Source organism: Balaenoptera borealis (genome assembly GCF_965194805.1).
Source record: "Balaenoptera borealis genome assembly, chromosome: 10".
NCBI lineage: Eukaryota > Metazoa > Chordata > Mammalia > Artiodactyla > Balaenopteridae > Balaenoptera > Balaenoptera borealis.
In genome coordinates this window covers 12,468,571-12,485,522 of record NC_138874.1, presented here as the reverse complement: position 1 = coordinate 12,485,522, position 16,952 = coordinate 12,468,571, and the positions used below count along the sequence as shown (strand labels likewise).

Here is a 16,952-nt window from a genome sequence, read left to right as displayed (position 1 = left end):
CCCCCCTCGCCCCGAACGCACCTCGGAGACGCAGTCCGCCGGGACCTGCTACAGCCCGCGAGCGCGCGGCGGCGCGTACCGGGGTCGCCGCCTCGCCGCCCGCCTCTGCCCGGGGCTGCCCATCGGCCCGGACCCTGCCCGCGCCGGGCTCCGGCGGGAGGCGGCCGGGACCCGCCGGCTGCGGCTGGAGCGGTCGGCCTGCGGTCGGGCGGGCGGGCGGCCGGGGCGGGGGCGCGGCGCTGCTCCTCCTCCTCCTCCGTCCTCCTCCCGCTCCGCCGGCTCCTCCCGGGCTCCCGCTCTGCCGCGCCGGCTCCCGACACCTCCGCCCGCCCGCCCGGCGGCACCGCCCCCCGCCCGCCCCGCGGCCTCCCATTGGCAGCCGCCTGCCGGCCCCCTCGGCCCCGCCCCGCGATTGGGCGCGGGCGCCGTCCGTCCCGCCGCCCCGCGGGGCTCGGGGCGCAGCCGGTGCGCGGTTCCCAGGCCCCGAGGCGCGCTGGAGCGGGGCGGCAGGGAGGGGCTCGGCGGTCTTCCTGCGGAGGGCGCTGCGCGGGGCGCAGCCCACCTGGTCCCGCAGTCCGGCGGCGCCGTCGCCGTCCTCCTCGGGACTCGTTTTCACCCCTCCCTCTGGCACCGATAAGTTAAAAACCCCGAATCTGTTGCGGGAATGTCGTAATTGGTGTCTTCCTGCGTTCTCAGTGACAGTTGCCGAAAATTCTTACTGAGCAAGACATAATCTTTTTTTAATTCCTACAGTTTGAGAGATGTGATTCTTAACTGGGGAAATAGATGTGTCTTGGGTTCGCACGTTGAGCCAACCAAACCTGGCACGTTGGCCCCGCAGTGACGTGCCATCTGCTTTGCCCTGGCTGCCTCGGCCTTACCGGCGCTGGTCATGGCTAAAGGTCACTGTACTGAGGAAGTCCTGAACTTCCTTTGGTGGTGGAAGATAACGTTGACGGCTACGAGACGAACACGGGGGCTGTTGCGCTTCTTAAGAAACTGCAGGCCTGGAATCATATCAAGAAGGTCTGTGCCTCTGAGCGAATGCGCGCTGGCAAAGGGCAAAGTGAGACACCGCGGGGTGTGTACGGCGGGGGACCCTGCATCATCTGTCATGGGGACGATGGTATCGAGGCCTTGAGGAACATCCCTGGCTCCCTAATTCTCCTCTCCCTTTAAAAGGAATGATTCTGCTTAATGTAAGCAAAACTGAACGTTTGGGAACTTGCTCCCGGTGGGCACCGTTTCAGATTTCCTTTCAGCAAGTCAGATGATCTGTAGGGCACTTGGAGTCCTTCAAGAGTAACTACCACCTTCCCATGCACAAGACGACCAACACAGACCTTGGCAGAACCCTGGAAAACCCCAGAGCACGGCGCAAGAAGAGTCATCGCAGCGTCCTGAAGAAGAATCCGCTGAAAAGCCTGAGAATCATGTTGAATCTAACTAAACCCACGTGCAAAGACCGTGTAGCTGGGCATCATTCTTCGCCAGGCTGAGAATCACAAACTCCAGGTGGATAGGGCAGCGGCGGCGGTAGAAGCCGGATCCGATGGGGAGGGGTTCCAGGCAAGAAGCCTTTTGTAGGGAAGAAAGGAAAGGAGGCTGTTGGCATAAAGAAGCAGAAGAAGCCTTCGGTGGGGGGCTGGGGGAGGAGGCCGCAGCTACCAAGAAACCGGCCGCTGGGGAGCCCGCAGAAAAGAAAACCCACCACAGAGGAGAAGAATCCTGCGGCATAAACTTAGATGTGTTTATCCCTTGAAGGTCAAATCATTTTGGACAGCTCACTTTGAATAAAGACCTGATCAGAGAGGCAGTGAGAAACACACACACACACACACGCACGCACACACGCCCTCGAATCTGGCTCCGCGCCGCCCCCTGCCAGTGTCCCTGCCCCGCCTCCGCTCTCTGGAGTGGAGAGAATCGCGCCCGCCGGCGCTTGGTCCCCGCGCCTCCCCCCATCCCACCCCAAAGAGCCTGAACGTCGCCACAGCTGCCGGGCGCTGCGCAGGCACCTGCCACAGGACGCCGCAGGATCGCCGCATCGCTGTGTTCACAGGAAGACAGCGGGGAGGGGCAAGGCGTACTGTGTGCCGACCCCCGAGGGCGCCCCGGATCGCCCAGGCGGTCCCCTGACCCCAGCAGCTGTGGCGGGAGGACGCACGGAGCATCGTGCAAGAGGTCAGGTGGTGCCAGCGCGCAGGAATGCTGCGTAGCCTGGAAGGAGGCTGGGAGAGGCGTGGTGTCCTGGCGCCCCCGGCCCAGCCCCTGGGCCCGCCCACCCCGCCTCCAGGCAGCCCTCCACCCAAGGGAGAAAAGCTCTTAGATCTTGATCTTGACGAGGAGAAAGAAAATGAACTTTTGTTACCCTCCTTTTCTACTTTGCCAGGAGATCTTGATCACCCAGGAGGAAGCTTTACCTGAAACTGTTCATGTAAATTGCTTGACACTTGAATTGGTTGCTGAAACATTAAAGGATCTCAGAGGACTTTTTTAAAGCTATACAGGAGTTGATTCTGCCTAAAGGGACCAGTAGCAGGAAGAGACTCTACCTGACCTTCCAGTTCCACCGTAGGATTTCCTGAGCCGGCTTTACTGTGGGAGAGCTGCTAGGGCTGTGTTTCCTGAGACTGGCTTCAGAGTTTTCAGATCCTCTTTTTCTGGAAGCAGAATTCTTCCTGGAGAGATCATGTTGTCTGTACCTCCCTATCCCAAACACGCCCTAAAACATAACCCTCTTAAGAGTTAGAGGTGGTCCCTCCCATGCTATATTTCTTTGTGATCTAAAGCCTGTAAATATTGTACAGCCTTTTCTATCTGTATAAAATAGGGGCATACAATATGGGAATGCATATAATAAAATGCATCAGAGAGCAACGTTTTGACATGACCAAACTCCTGAGTTCTCCCAACTGTCACCTCATTAACAGCATTTACCAAGATTGTCATTTATTCATTCAACAAACATGTATGGAGACCCTGCGATGATGCAGAGGTGCCAGGTGCTGGGGATATAAACCTGCAGAGGACATGGGTCCTGCTTTTCATCATCGCTCCATCTCACCTGTGCCCATCCCCATATCTGGCAGATGCTCTACGAGAGGTATGGACACAGGAGCAGCCTTGGAGGGACACTTCCTGCAGGAGCCAACAGAGGATAGACACTCCCCCCCTTCACAGCACTTTATCACAGTACTTCTCACTCTTCATGTAACTGCACATGTCATTGTCTTTTCCACTGTTCTGTAAGGGCCATGAGGAAAAGAGCCACTTCCCCCTGAGAGTTTGGACTCGTAAAGCAGTGACTGTGTGGGTCCATGGGTTGTCACCAAGGTGGCTCTTGGTGCTGAGGCTGTATTGTCCACTGTCTGATAGATAAGGAGGACGCTTTGACCTGTTCCTTAATGACTATAACGATCTGATAAGGAAGTCTTTATCTTTTTTATTTCATTTTATTTTTTTTTGCTCAACAACCAAAATATATTTTAATAGAAAATAAACAATGCTTATGCAAACACTATAAATATAACCAATCATGAGGTGACTGCTCTGACATACGTACGTACATTAATTTCAAAATATATATCCACGGTAAGTTTAAAGAAAAGTGCTTACAGACAAGGTTCATTACTGCGTCAGGCATAACTAAACTATTAAAATAAAGATATGAAGTCCAGGAGTGTCCAAAATCTTACGGGAGGACATCAATTGGTTAATTTCATATATATAAACATTAGCAATAAGGCTAGTTGTTTATTTTTTAACTATTTAGTTTCTATTGGACTACAGTTGATTAACAATGTTGTGTTAGTTTCAGGTGTACAGCAAAGTGATTCAGTCTAGATTTGCAAACTAAAATTGAAATAACCTAAGCCCTTGACCACTACCAAAGTTGGCGGCATTTTTTTTAAATGCTTGTAGCTGACAGTAAACAGTTGTGTGCATTTATGAAAGTCCTTGAGAGTTTCTGGCATTCCCAGAACCACAGGTCACATGCAGCCCTCCAGAACGTTCTAGGCCTCAGCAAACATGACCAGGCCCCTTGGCCGGGCCTGGCCAATTCTGGATGGTGGTGATCCGACCCAGGGCCACCCCTACAAAGTGTCCACCTTCTGGCAGACTGTGAGATCTTCAAGAGGCCCAGCCGAGGGATGATTTGGGATCTTCTTCACCAAATAACATATTCTGGAAATCCTATTAGATGTAATGCGTATGTCCTCCCTCGCTGGTCTTCTTTCCTGCAGCCCTCTTGTTTCTTGTTCTTTCAGGGAAGGGAAACTTAGGCCAGAGCCTGTGGAACTGCAGCATCTGTTAAGATATCAGTTCATCATTTTGGCCTTAGAATATCTTACTGAAAAAAAATTCTTTTTTCTATTAAAGCTATAAACTTCCCTAAAGTTTTAAAGAAGAATATCACTCTGAAGTGTGAAAATGTATTTGCCTAAAAACCAGGGTGAACGATCTTGTGTTTCATCACCTTCACCTTCCCTCAGGTCAAGACTCTCTTGTTCTCAGGCAGAGATAGAGACACAGATGTAGAGAATGAACAAACGTATGGACACCAAGAGGGGAAAGCGGGGGTGGTGGTGGGATGAATTGGGAGATTGGGATTGACATATATACACTAATATGTATAAAATAGAGAACTAATAAGCATCTGCTATATAAAAAAATAAATAAAATAAAATTCAGGAAAAAAAAGACTCCCTTGTTCTCTAAACCTGACTTTCTGTCTCTCAAGTCTTTTTTTCCTCCTATGAATTTCATCATGCTCTAAGAACTCCTAAAGCAACAAACTCAAGGGAGTAAAGCTCTTTGCACTTCTGAATCAGCACATCAACTCCCTCTGAAATAATTCCAACATCAATCTTACCTATCTTCCTCTAAAAGGTGTAAAGTTCAAAGACATACCAGCTGTCTACCCCATTCCAAGATTCTGAGCTTGTCGGCTGACCTTGGCTGGTACTTGTATCTATTTACCTTTGAACTGAGCAGAACGGGAGTTTGATTTCCTTGACACACTCCAGAAAGCTTCTACTCACAGACGACATGCATCTACTGTAATAAACCTGAAGAGCAAGTTAAGTAAGTGTTTAGATTCCCACCCTCATTTCTTCTTTCCCTTCTCTACCATCAACTCACTTTTTGAAAGTAGTTCTTTTAAGTCAAATGAATATTCATAATTTGCCACAAATATGTATTGATTGCGTGCTACATTCAGGGCATTATGTCAGACTCGAAGGACCCAAAGGGCTGTACAGCGGAGCATTTGTGAATTTCATGAGAAGGTGCTCCAGGACCATCGATGAGTGGTGCCCACAGGGAGAGTAGGAGAGCCAGCTGTCTGCAGGCAAAAAGCTTGGGCCACGTGGGAAAGGCCTCACCAAGGGCATCAGACTGGCCGAGCCAGGAGGAGAGTAGGAACACTGCAAGCAAGAGGAAGCACAGTGGGCAAACCCACAGGAACTGACTGTGTGACGCATGTTTGGGAAACAGCTGTGCCCTTTAGTCAAGCACGGGCTTATTCACTTATGTAACAAACAGTTATATGGTGCCTTATCCATGCCAGGTCCTGTTTTCTTGGAGGAGAAACACTCCCATGTGGAAGAGCGCTGGGCACTGCTTCACCTTTCTCTCAAAATGGAAACAGAAACTTGGTAGGATGTGGCCTTGTGAAGCAAAATAAGAAGTGCCAAGTTCTGCTACAATTAAAGGGAAAATGGTGAAGCTGCAGTTCAGAAAGCTGGGTTCCTGGTCCTTGTCATCAATATGACAATATTGATGTGATATGACATATCAATATGCAAATATTCCTGATAAAAATAAAGCACGTGTTCCTCTTCAAGTGGAACCCAGTAGAATAATGTCAGAGTTATTAAAGAGTGTGCTAAATGTCACAAACTATCCACAGGAGCTAAGAAGAAACCCATCTAATAATTTTTTTAAAAACCCTCAATTCTGCAAGTATATTTGGAGGCCTACTGTGTTCTGCCCTGGGGGATACAGAAGAAGATTATTACCTAGAAATAACGAGACCATCCTCAAGGAAGTACGAGAGAGCTGAGCTGGGATTTTTACATAGGAAATAATTTGAAGAACAGTGCAAAGGCAACACATTAAAAATGTCATGTTGTATAGACGTGCTATAGAGATCTGGAAAGGCAATAATGGATGGAGTGATCAAAGATCAGTGACCAACATGCTTCCTATATGCTGGGCTTTGCTGTAATGTTCCCAATCCAATGTATCTCCAAGAATCGTCCAACACAGATGGATTATTCCTTTTCTGATGATCCAAGCTTTTGGCCATACCTATTCATATTTCTACCCCTTACCTTCTCCAGTCCAGACCCACAGCTAAATGACTTGTACAAACTTTACCACTTACTTAAAATTGTCTTCTGCCCTCTCACTTCATCCCACTTCAAAAAAAAAAGGCCTGAACTGTATGTAATTCAAAAGCATCTGCCACCTTTGCCCTTGCTTTTGTAGCACAAAGAGTGGATTTTTAGGAGCTTACACACTTTGATTTCAGACCCTGACCCTGAATCGGTTTGCATGCTTCTTAGATACAGGACTATAGACAAGTTATATCTCAAAGTTCCATTTTCCTCATCTGAAAAACGGGGACAACCATACCTCAGAGGGCTGTGGTGATGATTCCAGATGATTTAGGTTGGGGTACGAAGTGTGTGGCACAGAGCCAAGCATGGCCTGAGTGCCGAAAACACAGTGGGCCACCAACGTTTACCATTTCCTCTTACCATTCAAGGTAGGCACTGGGATTGTATGTCAAGTCCCTCACACCAAACCTAGCACAGGGTAGGGGCTTGATAAATATCTGATGAATGAATAAAAGAGAGGGTGGATGGATTACACTGAGAGATAAAGTCCTGTATTTGTTTTTCAATTGTCTGCCATAGGAGATTTAAAGTTTATATCTTTTTTTAAAATATAAATTTATTTGTTTATTTATATTTATTTTTGGCTGCGTTGGGTCTTCATTGCTGCGCGGGCTTTCTCTAGTTGCGGCGAGCAGGGGCTACTCTTCGTTGCGGTGCGTGGGCTTCTCATTGCGGTGGCTTCTCTTGTTGCAGAGCATGGGCTCTAGGCACGCGGGCCCAGTAGTTGCGGCGCACAGGCTTAGTTGCTCGACGGCATGTGGGATTTTCCCGGACCAGGGCTCGAACCCCGTGTCCCCTGCATTGGCACTTAACCACTGAGCCACCAGGGAAGCCCCCTAAAGTTTATATCTTAATCCTCCAAATTTTATTCCTACTTGGGACTTACAGTATTCTTTAAACAGTGTTTTTGGTTCTACTTTTAAGAAATAACAAAGTAATAATAATAATTATAACAACTTAGAAGTTGAACAGCTCTAAGAACAGATGCTATTCTACACCACTAGATGGCATCTACCAATAATAACACCAAAAACACCACGCATACTCTGATAGGAAATAATTCTAAAGAAATGAATACAGAAAAGGCATATATACACACACATATATGCATATATATTTACCTTTGACATATGGTTTCTTTTCCATATTGGTTATGAATTTAGAGCTGCCAACAGTTTGGCAAACCCTTGCTTTCTAGTCTCCTATAACATCTTTAGTTGTTAAACTCTAAGCACCCTCAATGTGCAAGACATTTCATAGTACCTGGTGATGACTCTCCAAATCTTTCTATTGTGTTGATGGAACAACTTACCCCTGGTTAAAAGAAAAAGTTAGAAAAAGCTGAAAGCCTAGGGAGAAAATAAAAAGGCAGACGGCCTCTTCTGCCAGACTTCATCAACCCTTTATTCATTCAACAGCTGGGGACCAGGCTCCAGAACTGTACCAGGGTTATAGTGGTAAATAAGACTCACTTTTGAGGATGTGCTTTCTCTCCCATAAAGAAAAACTGTCAGAATATTAAGAGACAGATGTTTATAAGACGACATTTAAATCATATAAGAGGACAGGTGTTTCTTAGAAACTGTTAGGAGTTACAAGGGAGAAATAGAGGTGGATTCCAAATGTCTGATCAAGACCAGAGACTTTCTGCTTTCCAGTTCCTAGGGGGATTAGCAAGGCTGTGCTTCCTCGTTCTGACATTTGATTGTCTGTGGCATTTAGGCCGAGAATAGTTGCACTTGAGCATTCTTGGGGGAGACCTAGGCGAAGAGAGAATAAAGGGAGAGAGACAGGAACGTAAAGGAACAATGGGTGAGGAGACAACGAGAGAGAAATATGAGAAGAGTGGTCAAGAATAAACTGTGTAAATTCTTTCCACAAATTCAGAGCATTCAGTTTTTGATACGGAGAGAATAAGCCCATATTTTAAGATTGAAAAGTAAGGCAAAAAGGATGATAAAGCAAAATCAAAACCCCATAGTATTCCTAAATCCAGTGTTTCCAGAAGTTGTAAGTTCAGGTGCAGAGGTTGCAAAAATGAACTTTGACTACCGTGAAATTTTACTCCCTTTTTTCTGGAAAGGCAGAGACGTGATGGAGCAGAGTGCCTGTAGCAACGCCGTTTTCATTTGCCTTCAAAAAACCTCCATCATTATTTTGCAATACTGACTACATCTCCACACACCTAAAGCCAAATCTATCAGTTTCCCCAGAGGCTGGGCTCCTCTGGTCAACCTTGACCTCTGTGACCACAATGCTGTCACTCTGCTAAACAGCAGACACAGCAGAGTCTCTCTTTCTCTGCCCTCCATGACGCAACATGGAAGTACTCTGGTTTCCCCAAAGGTCTCTCACACCAGTCTCCTTTGTCACCCCCTCCCCCAGGTGCTTTTCTCCCCAAGTATAGACAACTCTCCTAAATGAGCTCTTAGTTTTCTGCCCCTCAACTTCCAAATCACCGGATATGCAGTACTTTACATGTACAGGTTCCGGCTCAAAGTCCTTCCGGAGCTACCTGGGGCCTACTGGATACTGTCCACATTCCCCTCACCTTCCTAACATTCAGAACTTCCACAATCTGGCCCCAACACAAGCTTCCTGGACCTCTTGGTAATGTTTTCTCACCCACTTCCCTTTGCCTGGAACCCCTGTTCCCTCTCTGCCCACCCCTCACACCCTCTGAAGCTCCTATTCTCCTCTACCACCTTCACACTTGATGCCCCATGGGGTTACCGCCTACTCTTCCTCTTTCCCTAGGAAATCCCATCTTTCCAGTGTTTACCGTTACCATCTTCAAGCTCTTCACCCTGAACCTCAGGGCTGAGTCTACATCTACTTGTATGCCTCAAAGGTAGCTCCAACTCAACATGCCTCAAACAAAATATACCCCCAAATCTGAACATCCTTTGACCTCCCCAACCCCTTCTTTTCCTGTGATCTCTATTTCAGTAATGCCATCTCTACCCATGTATTTCTCATGTCAGAAACCTGGGGCTTCTCCCGAACTCCTCCTTCTCTCTCGTCCACTCATCTAGTCAATGACCCGGCCTTCAACTCCACCCGCCCCCCCCACCTCGGGGTCTCTCCGGCATGTATGTGCCTCTCCTGTCCTTCCGCACGATCATATCTTGCCAAGACAATAGCAACAACCTCGTAGGCCATCTGTCTTCCTGTCTCCTGTCTCGTTATCTCCCATCCATCTGCCCCGCAGCAGTCTTTCACCCACAGGAGTCAAATCACTCCCCTCCCTGCTTCATACACACTGCTGTATTTCAAATAGATAACCAACAAGGACCTACTGTAGAGCCCAGGCAACTCTGCTCAACATTCTGTAATAACCTACATGGGAAAAGAAGTTGAAAAAGAACAGATACATGTATATGTATAACTGAATCACTTTGCTGTGCACCTGAAACTAACACAACATTGTTCATCAACTATGCCCCAGTATAAAATAAAAATTAAAAAAAAAAACTTCAGAGTCTTCCTATTGCCCTCCAGATAAAACCTTAACTCCTCTCAAGTAAAAAAATTTAAAAGACATTATACATATATATATATGTAAAACTGAATCACTTTGCTGTACCGCTGAAACTAACACAACGTTGTTCATCAACTATATTCCAATACATTTTTTAAAAAAATTTTTTAAAGTAAAATAAAACCTTAACTCCTCAATCTGGCCCCCTGCAACCTCCCGCCTTGCTCTCTACCAAGCACCTTTCAGTTCATTTTGCTCCTCACACCTGACCTCGGAGCCCCCAGCAGACTTTTCTCTCTGCCACCAGCTCCCCTCTCTCCCCGCCTTTGTCTGGCTAAATCCTATCCATCCTTAGGGTCTCAAAAAGCACTGCCCCGGGGGGACCCTCCTCGACCCTGCACTAAGTTATGTCACCCCTGTCTTCTCGTGGCATCCCGAGCTGGCCCATCATAAACCTCCCCTGCAGCCTTGTGTGTGTGGCCCTTGTCTTCCCCGCTAGAATGGAAACTCTGTGAGTGCAGGAAGTTTCTAGGGCCTTGATCATCTCCTCTATGAAATACTCTGTCACAGCCTGATCTACATCTGACTTCCCAGTCACTGTTGCCAAAGATCCCAACCTGGACCCCAGACAGTCCCCTGCTGGTGCATCTGGGGAAAATGGGCCTGGGGTGATTTATCGCCTCGGCAGGGGTTCGAACGTGCCTACTGGGAACCAATTCATCCAAGGGAAAAGGACGTATTTGGCCACTTACAGAACCTCAGAGTTGAAGGGGAGGCGTGATTCTTAAGGCAAAATGATGTCTATCACTCATATCAATTTATCTTGGAACCTGCCTCCATATAGCCATAGCCATATTCTAGGGAGGAACAGGGTTACACTTTAAAATTATCATTTGAAATCCAGCGTGGCACTAGGGCACAAGCAAGTTGCATTTGTCTTCTTCTATTACAGTGTGACCCTACACAGTGAGATTGTGCCTAGATTCAGCCCTGACCTCCAAACAGCACTGGCACATCGGAAGAAATGCCCTGTAGAAGTAGCAGGGTGTCAGGGACCGGGACCAGGAGGGAGAGGACAGAAGAAGCCCATGGCGGTGGCGGTGTCTGGCCGTGTGGCTTTACCCAGTAAAGGAAGCTGCACCTCTTACCAGCTGCAGTGACCCAGAAGTCACAATACACCTGGTGGAAGATACAGGAAAGAATCAGTCACGTGTACTTGAGACTCAGCCCTGAAGATGCCCAGAAATATGTGAGCCAGCCCATGATTTTGTACAGAGGTGGTGTTCTGTATTAGCAGAAAGACCAATGAAAGACCAATGATTACACTGAATATGGTCCCTTCCGTACTTGAACCCAGACTAGGGAATCTTCGGTCACGTCCAAATTGAGTGTATGTGTCACTGGGTTTTATAGATATTATCTCGAACTCCTTGTTATTATTGTAATAGGGACAATCTATGTCTTGTCTCTCTAACCGCATTTGATAAGGGATGGAGATAAATCTGTCTTGTAACTTGGCCACTGTTCAAGGAGCTTTGAGGAATGCTATGAGTGTATGGTATTATTTTGAGAATATAATACAGAGGGAGGCAGGACTCATATGTTTTTGCCCCTCTGAGGGTGTAAAACCTGGAAAATGTACAGGTCTACCTCAGAGGCACTGTGGGTTCCATTCCAGACCATGGCAATAAAGCAAATATCCCAATAAAGCAAGTCACATGACTTTTTTGGTTTCCCAGTTACCTTATATAAAAATCACGTTTACACTCCATGGTACTCTATTATAAAGTGTGCAGTAGCGTTATGTCTAAAAAAAACAAGGTACATACCTTAATTAAAAAATACTTTGTTGCTAAAAAATGCTAACCGTCATCTGAGCCTTCAGTGAATCATAGTAGCAACATCAAAGATCACAGGTCACTATAACAAGTAGAATAATAATGAAAAAGTTTGAAGTAGTGCAATAATTACCAAAATGTGACTCAGAACCACAAAATGAGCAAATGCTACTGGAAAAATGGTGCTGATAGAATTGCTAGATGCAGAGCTGCCACAAACCTTCAATTTGTAAAAAACGCAATATTTGAACCACACAATAAAGCGAAGCGTGATACAACGAGGTATGTCTGAAAATGGGCTTTTGTCTCTTAAGTACATAGGGCCAGAATGCCAATTTTTTCACTATCTTTCTATGTTTTAAACATAGTCATTTCTTCATTATATCTTTTCTCTCCATTATCTACCCGGCTGTTTCCCATAGGAAATTAGAGGAGAAGGGTGTCAAGAGTGAGCGTAGAAGGTATATGTGGGCGAGTAATTATGATAAAGTGCTCTCTCCAACTCTATCCTCCTAACAAAAAGCAATTGCGTTAGGGCTCCTATTAGGTTCATTATTCACTTTTCTTCTCCATGCAATAACACAAGTCATCAGTAATAGACTATGATTGCTTCCTCCCAAAAGACAAGTTATATGAGATAAAGCACAAAGCAACAAAGTCTCAGACAAGATTTTTTTACGTTAATGTGTTGTTCAAGATGGTATCTGATTGCCTGGTAATTACCCACCAAGGACTCGCTCTGGTAGCCTGTGTTCCCCAGGAAGGGAATAGAAGGCACCCCTCAAGGCTTGCAGCACCAGCGAGGGCATCACACAACATCTAACAGTCAAGATAGTTAGTCAAGTGCCCCAAATGTGCAGTCTGATCATTTACTATCATGCATTCCATTGGCTATTACTCAGTATACTTCCCGAGTAAAGCCTGCCCTAGAGGAAAAAAAATTATACCTCTGTCTATTCCTTTCCATATGTCTGTACACACATTAGTGATACCCTTCAAACAGGAGGCTCACATTAGCTCAAAGAAGAGACCACATTACATTTCATTTGCTCTTGTTCTGATCCTTTCATGCCTTCAGTGGTTTACCAGTGGGAAACCACTAGAGGGGACCCATCCAGACAAGATTAGACAACATACAATTATCATCTTTAGTATTCCCACTTGGAAAATTGACTGGTATTCATGTGGAACAATAAAATCAAATTTGCAGGCACTTTACGCCCAATTCATGGTTATGAAGAGTGGATCCGGTGAGGGGGTGTGTCACTGTGTACCAGTGGAAGACACCAAAGAGGAAAGTGCATCTGTATCGATTGTAAACATGTAGTTAAAGCACTGAGATCATTCATTCCAAACAGTCTGTTTTCCCTCTTTCCTGTAAAAAAATATCAGTGCTCTTGGTTTCTTACTTGCTGTTTGGAGGTCAGAGAATGTCTCTTTAGCGTGGCCACTTATCAAGTCAGTAGGTATTGAACTCTTACTGTATGCTGAGTACCCTCCTGGAGGTAGTGGTGCCACACCACAGGTCCGTCTCATAGGTGAAACTGGTTCATATCTAGTTTGGGGCTGTAAAACCCCACAAGAGGATAGGGCACGTGACAAGGATATGAAAAAAACAACCCTAGAATAAATGCCTATTCATTCATTTTTTTCCATTCATCCATCCACCTCAACATCCACCAAACAGTCTTTGTGTGCTGTTATATGCCAAGCATCACGCTAAGTACTGTGGTTCCAAAGATAAATTAGCTACAGCTCCGTCACTAGTGGAAGAGAAAATAAGTAGGTTAGTAATTTATTAAAAAGTAGGATCGGGCTTCCCTGGTGGCGCAGTGGTTGAGAATCCGCCTGCCAATGCAGGGGTCACGGGTTCGAGCCCTGGTCTGGGAAGATCCCACATGCCGCGGAGCAACTGGGCCCGTGAGCCACGACTACTGAGCCTGCGCGTCTGGAGCCTGTGCTCCGCAACAAGAGAGGCCACGATAGTGAGAGGCCCGCGCACCACGATGAAGAGTGGCCCCCGCTTGCCACAACTAGAGAAAGCCCTCGCACAGAAACGAAGACCCAACCATAAATAAATAAATAAATAAATAAATTAAAAAAAAAAAAAAAAAAAAAGTAGGATTTGACTGCACTCCAGCAGTCAGGAAGAGATACGATGTGAAAGTCAGCCCCCCCAAAATGCCAGATACTTAACCAGGTGGGGAAGAAGCCTGTTTTGGATTAAGATGCCTTTCCCAGTTCCTTTTTAGCTGTCACTTTTCTCTGATTTTCACCTATTCACTCCTTAACTCTGGTCAAGGCAATAGTTCCCTGTATTTTAACTTTGTTACTGGCTTCTACTCAAGGTTAGAATATATCAAGGTTATTTTTGAACAAAATCCAGGGAAATATTTTCCAGTTTAGAGATAATGTGAAAAGAATTCTTTTACTCTTTAAGATGAAATCTCCTGGATCTAAATTGACATTTACTCCCTAAAGATTTTAAGCTGGTCTTTTTATCTGAAATTATTGCTTTGCTAAGGTTACATCTTTTTGTTTTATCATTTCATCCATTTTTACCTTCTGGCTGGGAAGGTAAGCAAAAAAAATCAAACTTAATTGACAGATATGAGGAAATGTAAAAGTCTAAGTCTCCGAGTCCTATATAAACCCATCCATGTGGCATGGCCATAATTTTCAACACTCCTTAAATTCTTAAATACCATATGATCCATTCAGTGATTTCAATCTGAATGAGTATTTTTTTTTAATAAAAAATAACAACCTTAGCATAACCTCTTGTTCTTGAAATTTTCAGTCAGGATTTGTACTAACAGAGATATTGAACTTTATAGGGATATTCCATTTTAGTTTGAGAGAATATAGATTTTATCTCTATTGCCATGTGTAGGTTCGACTATTGTGTACTTAACTGAACTTTAGCCTGCTTTTCCATCATCCTTCAGTACATGAAACTTGGCTAACTAACCCTTTTTGGCTCTTTCTAAAGGAAACAAGACATAGAACATGACACCGTGTTCCTTTTTGTAGCTGCTCTTAAAGTTTATCCCATTTATAAGTAGGAAAATAGATAAGGCTAATTAAAAGGGCAATAAAGCACATCAAGGAAAGAGACTGCAATCTGGCTTCCAGCTTGGGAATTGTTCAGAGAATATGACAGTATTATTCATCTTTGTTGCAACCCAATGATTCACCTGTGACCATTTTCACTCCCATGACTATTCTCATTGTGACAGAACTTCTTTCATTCAAGTAAGACAGGTCCTACTACCCAAACGTGACAACTGAAACTCTCCTATGTAGAGTCCTGAATTTGCCTCTAAGGGAAGATACAGGTACTGAGCCAACCTTGCCTATAAGTGCCATATTTGCAGGCAATGATATTTCTTCTCCCATTGAACTTGGAGCCAGGAGGTCTGAGGTCTAGCCTGGCTCTGTCACAGACTAACTATGAGATTTAGGGATTTCACTCCATCACTGAACACCTCAGTTTGTTTGGCTGCCAGTGATGGAGTGGGAATTAATAATGTCTAAGATTCCTCCTGGCTCTTACCTTTTAAGAATCTGTAAGGAAGGGATGGGGCGTATGCGATCCTTCAAGCTTAGCAGAAGCTACTCTACTCTGAGAGGTTTCTGCTCAGGGACAGAAGAGGAATATTTCTGATTCTTCAACACAATGTCACTTTCTAAATACAATCGGTTGTGTTTCTGCATTTGTTCTGCTAAAAACATATTCAAGGCAGGACGTTTCTAAAAACCAATGATTCAAAAGGGTTGGTTGGCCTCCTTTAGACTTGCTATTTTCTATAAATTAAGGCAGTTACGGCTAGAATATGTAATCATTTTTATTTCATTTTAAAGATCCACTAAGTGGAGTGGAAATTATTTCTGAGCAGTGGAGTCAGCTCACAGAATCTCAAAGTCTAAAAGAAAACTACAAAGGTTTCCTGGTCTCTCTAGGAATCAATCCAAGACAACAAGAACATTTACTGTCGTTATTTTATTGTTGTCGTTTTTAAAAGTACTTTAAAATATTATTTTTTCTTAAAGAATTTTGATGTGGTAGTTATGTGTCTTTTCATTATTTTTTTTTCATCAGTATTGATCAGTGTCAATCTCCCACTCACCTGTGCCTGAGCAGGAATCTTCTCTTTCAAAGTATTGGACTCAACAGATAGTATCTCCCAGCCTTGTCTGTCACTAATAAAGTGAGTGTCACATGGAAGTTTCTTCTAGAATGACTTCTACTTTTCCCCAGGGAGCGGTACTGACTCTCACTCATTCTTCTTTCATTAGTTACCAATCTCTTCCTAAAGGTAAAAGATTTTAACTAGGAATCAGACCTGCTATATGACAAGTGAGAAAAGATTTATGGACCTGCTTCTCTGAGCAAAACGTTATAAGTTTGGTCATCCAAAGAAAATGCCTAACTTTATGAGTTTATCCCCTACAACAAAAGTTAATCCTATTGATCTTTATGTTGTGATGTGCTTCTTTTCAAGACCAACTCAAATGGTGAAAAGAGGAAAATAAAAAAGAGCAAAAGCTTTTGGCAAGAGACAGTAAAGCATTTATTCTAGATTTTTTTTTTCTAATTAAAGAGCTGTTTTAATTGGATTAAATAGATTTTTTTAGGCCTTCAACGGTCTGGGAATCCAATGTGTTTGAATCAGGAGGGCAGACACAGGTTTATGGGAAATGAAGCTTAAATAAATGTGAGTGCTCCCTTTAAGAAAAATATTACAGAATTAGAAATACAAAATTAGGTATGAAAGTGTACTCCCTTCTCTGCCACTACCTACCTGCTTCGGGTGCTGGATACCATGAGACTCACTCCTACTGGGATACAAACCCTGGCCCAGCACCTTCAAGCCTCTGACTTTTATGGAAAGAGAAAAAGCCTCATGGATGCAAAAGAGAGGCATTTCACCACATTTGTGAGCTGTAAGCTCTCCAGTCAGGATTCACCTAGAAAAACAAAAACTATTCAGGGTGGGACATTATACAGGAGATAAGGGATCTGAAAACCTAAACAGAGGACAGGGAGACAACATAGCAATTAGCAAGAGCAGACACCACTTCTGTCCCCAGGGCAGGAGTGACAATGGGTAAAGCCACCAGAGCCCAGGCCCTGCCCTGCCGATAACAGAGGAAGAAGCTGCTGGTGGGAACTTGAAACACACGTATTAGTTACCCGTGGCTGCATAACAAATCACCCCAAAC

General features: G+C 45.0%; 1 protein-coding gene across 6 annotated transcripts in view; it reads right to left on the bottom strand.

The window, feature by feature from the left end:
* SIPA1L2 (signal induced proliferation associated 1 like 2) overlaps positions 1-493 on the bottom strand; it is a 218,573-nt gene extending 218,080 nt beyond the window's left edge. For 3 of the 6 annotated variants that reach the window (XM_082407559.1, XM_082407558.1, XM_082407564.1), the window contains exon 1: positions 22-493. The gene's annotated coding sequence lies outside the window, so the exon portion shown is untranslated. The remainder of the gene's footprint in view (positions 1-21) is intronic. The other 3 variants (XM_082407562.1, XM_082407561.1, XM_082407563.1) reach the window with 2 other exon arrangements.
* Between the last annotated feature and the right edge of the window lie 16,459 nt (positions 494-16,952).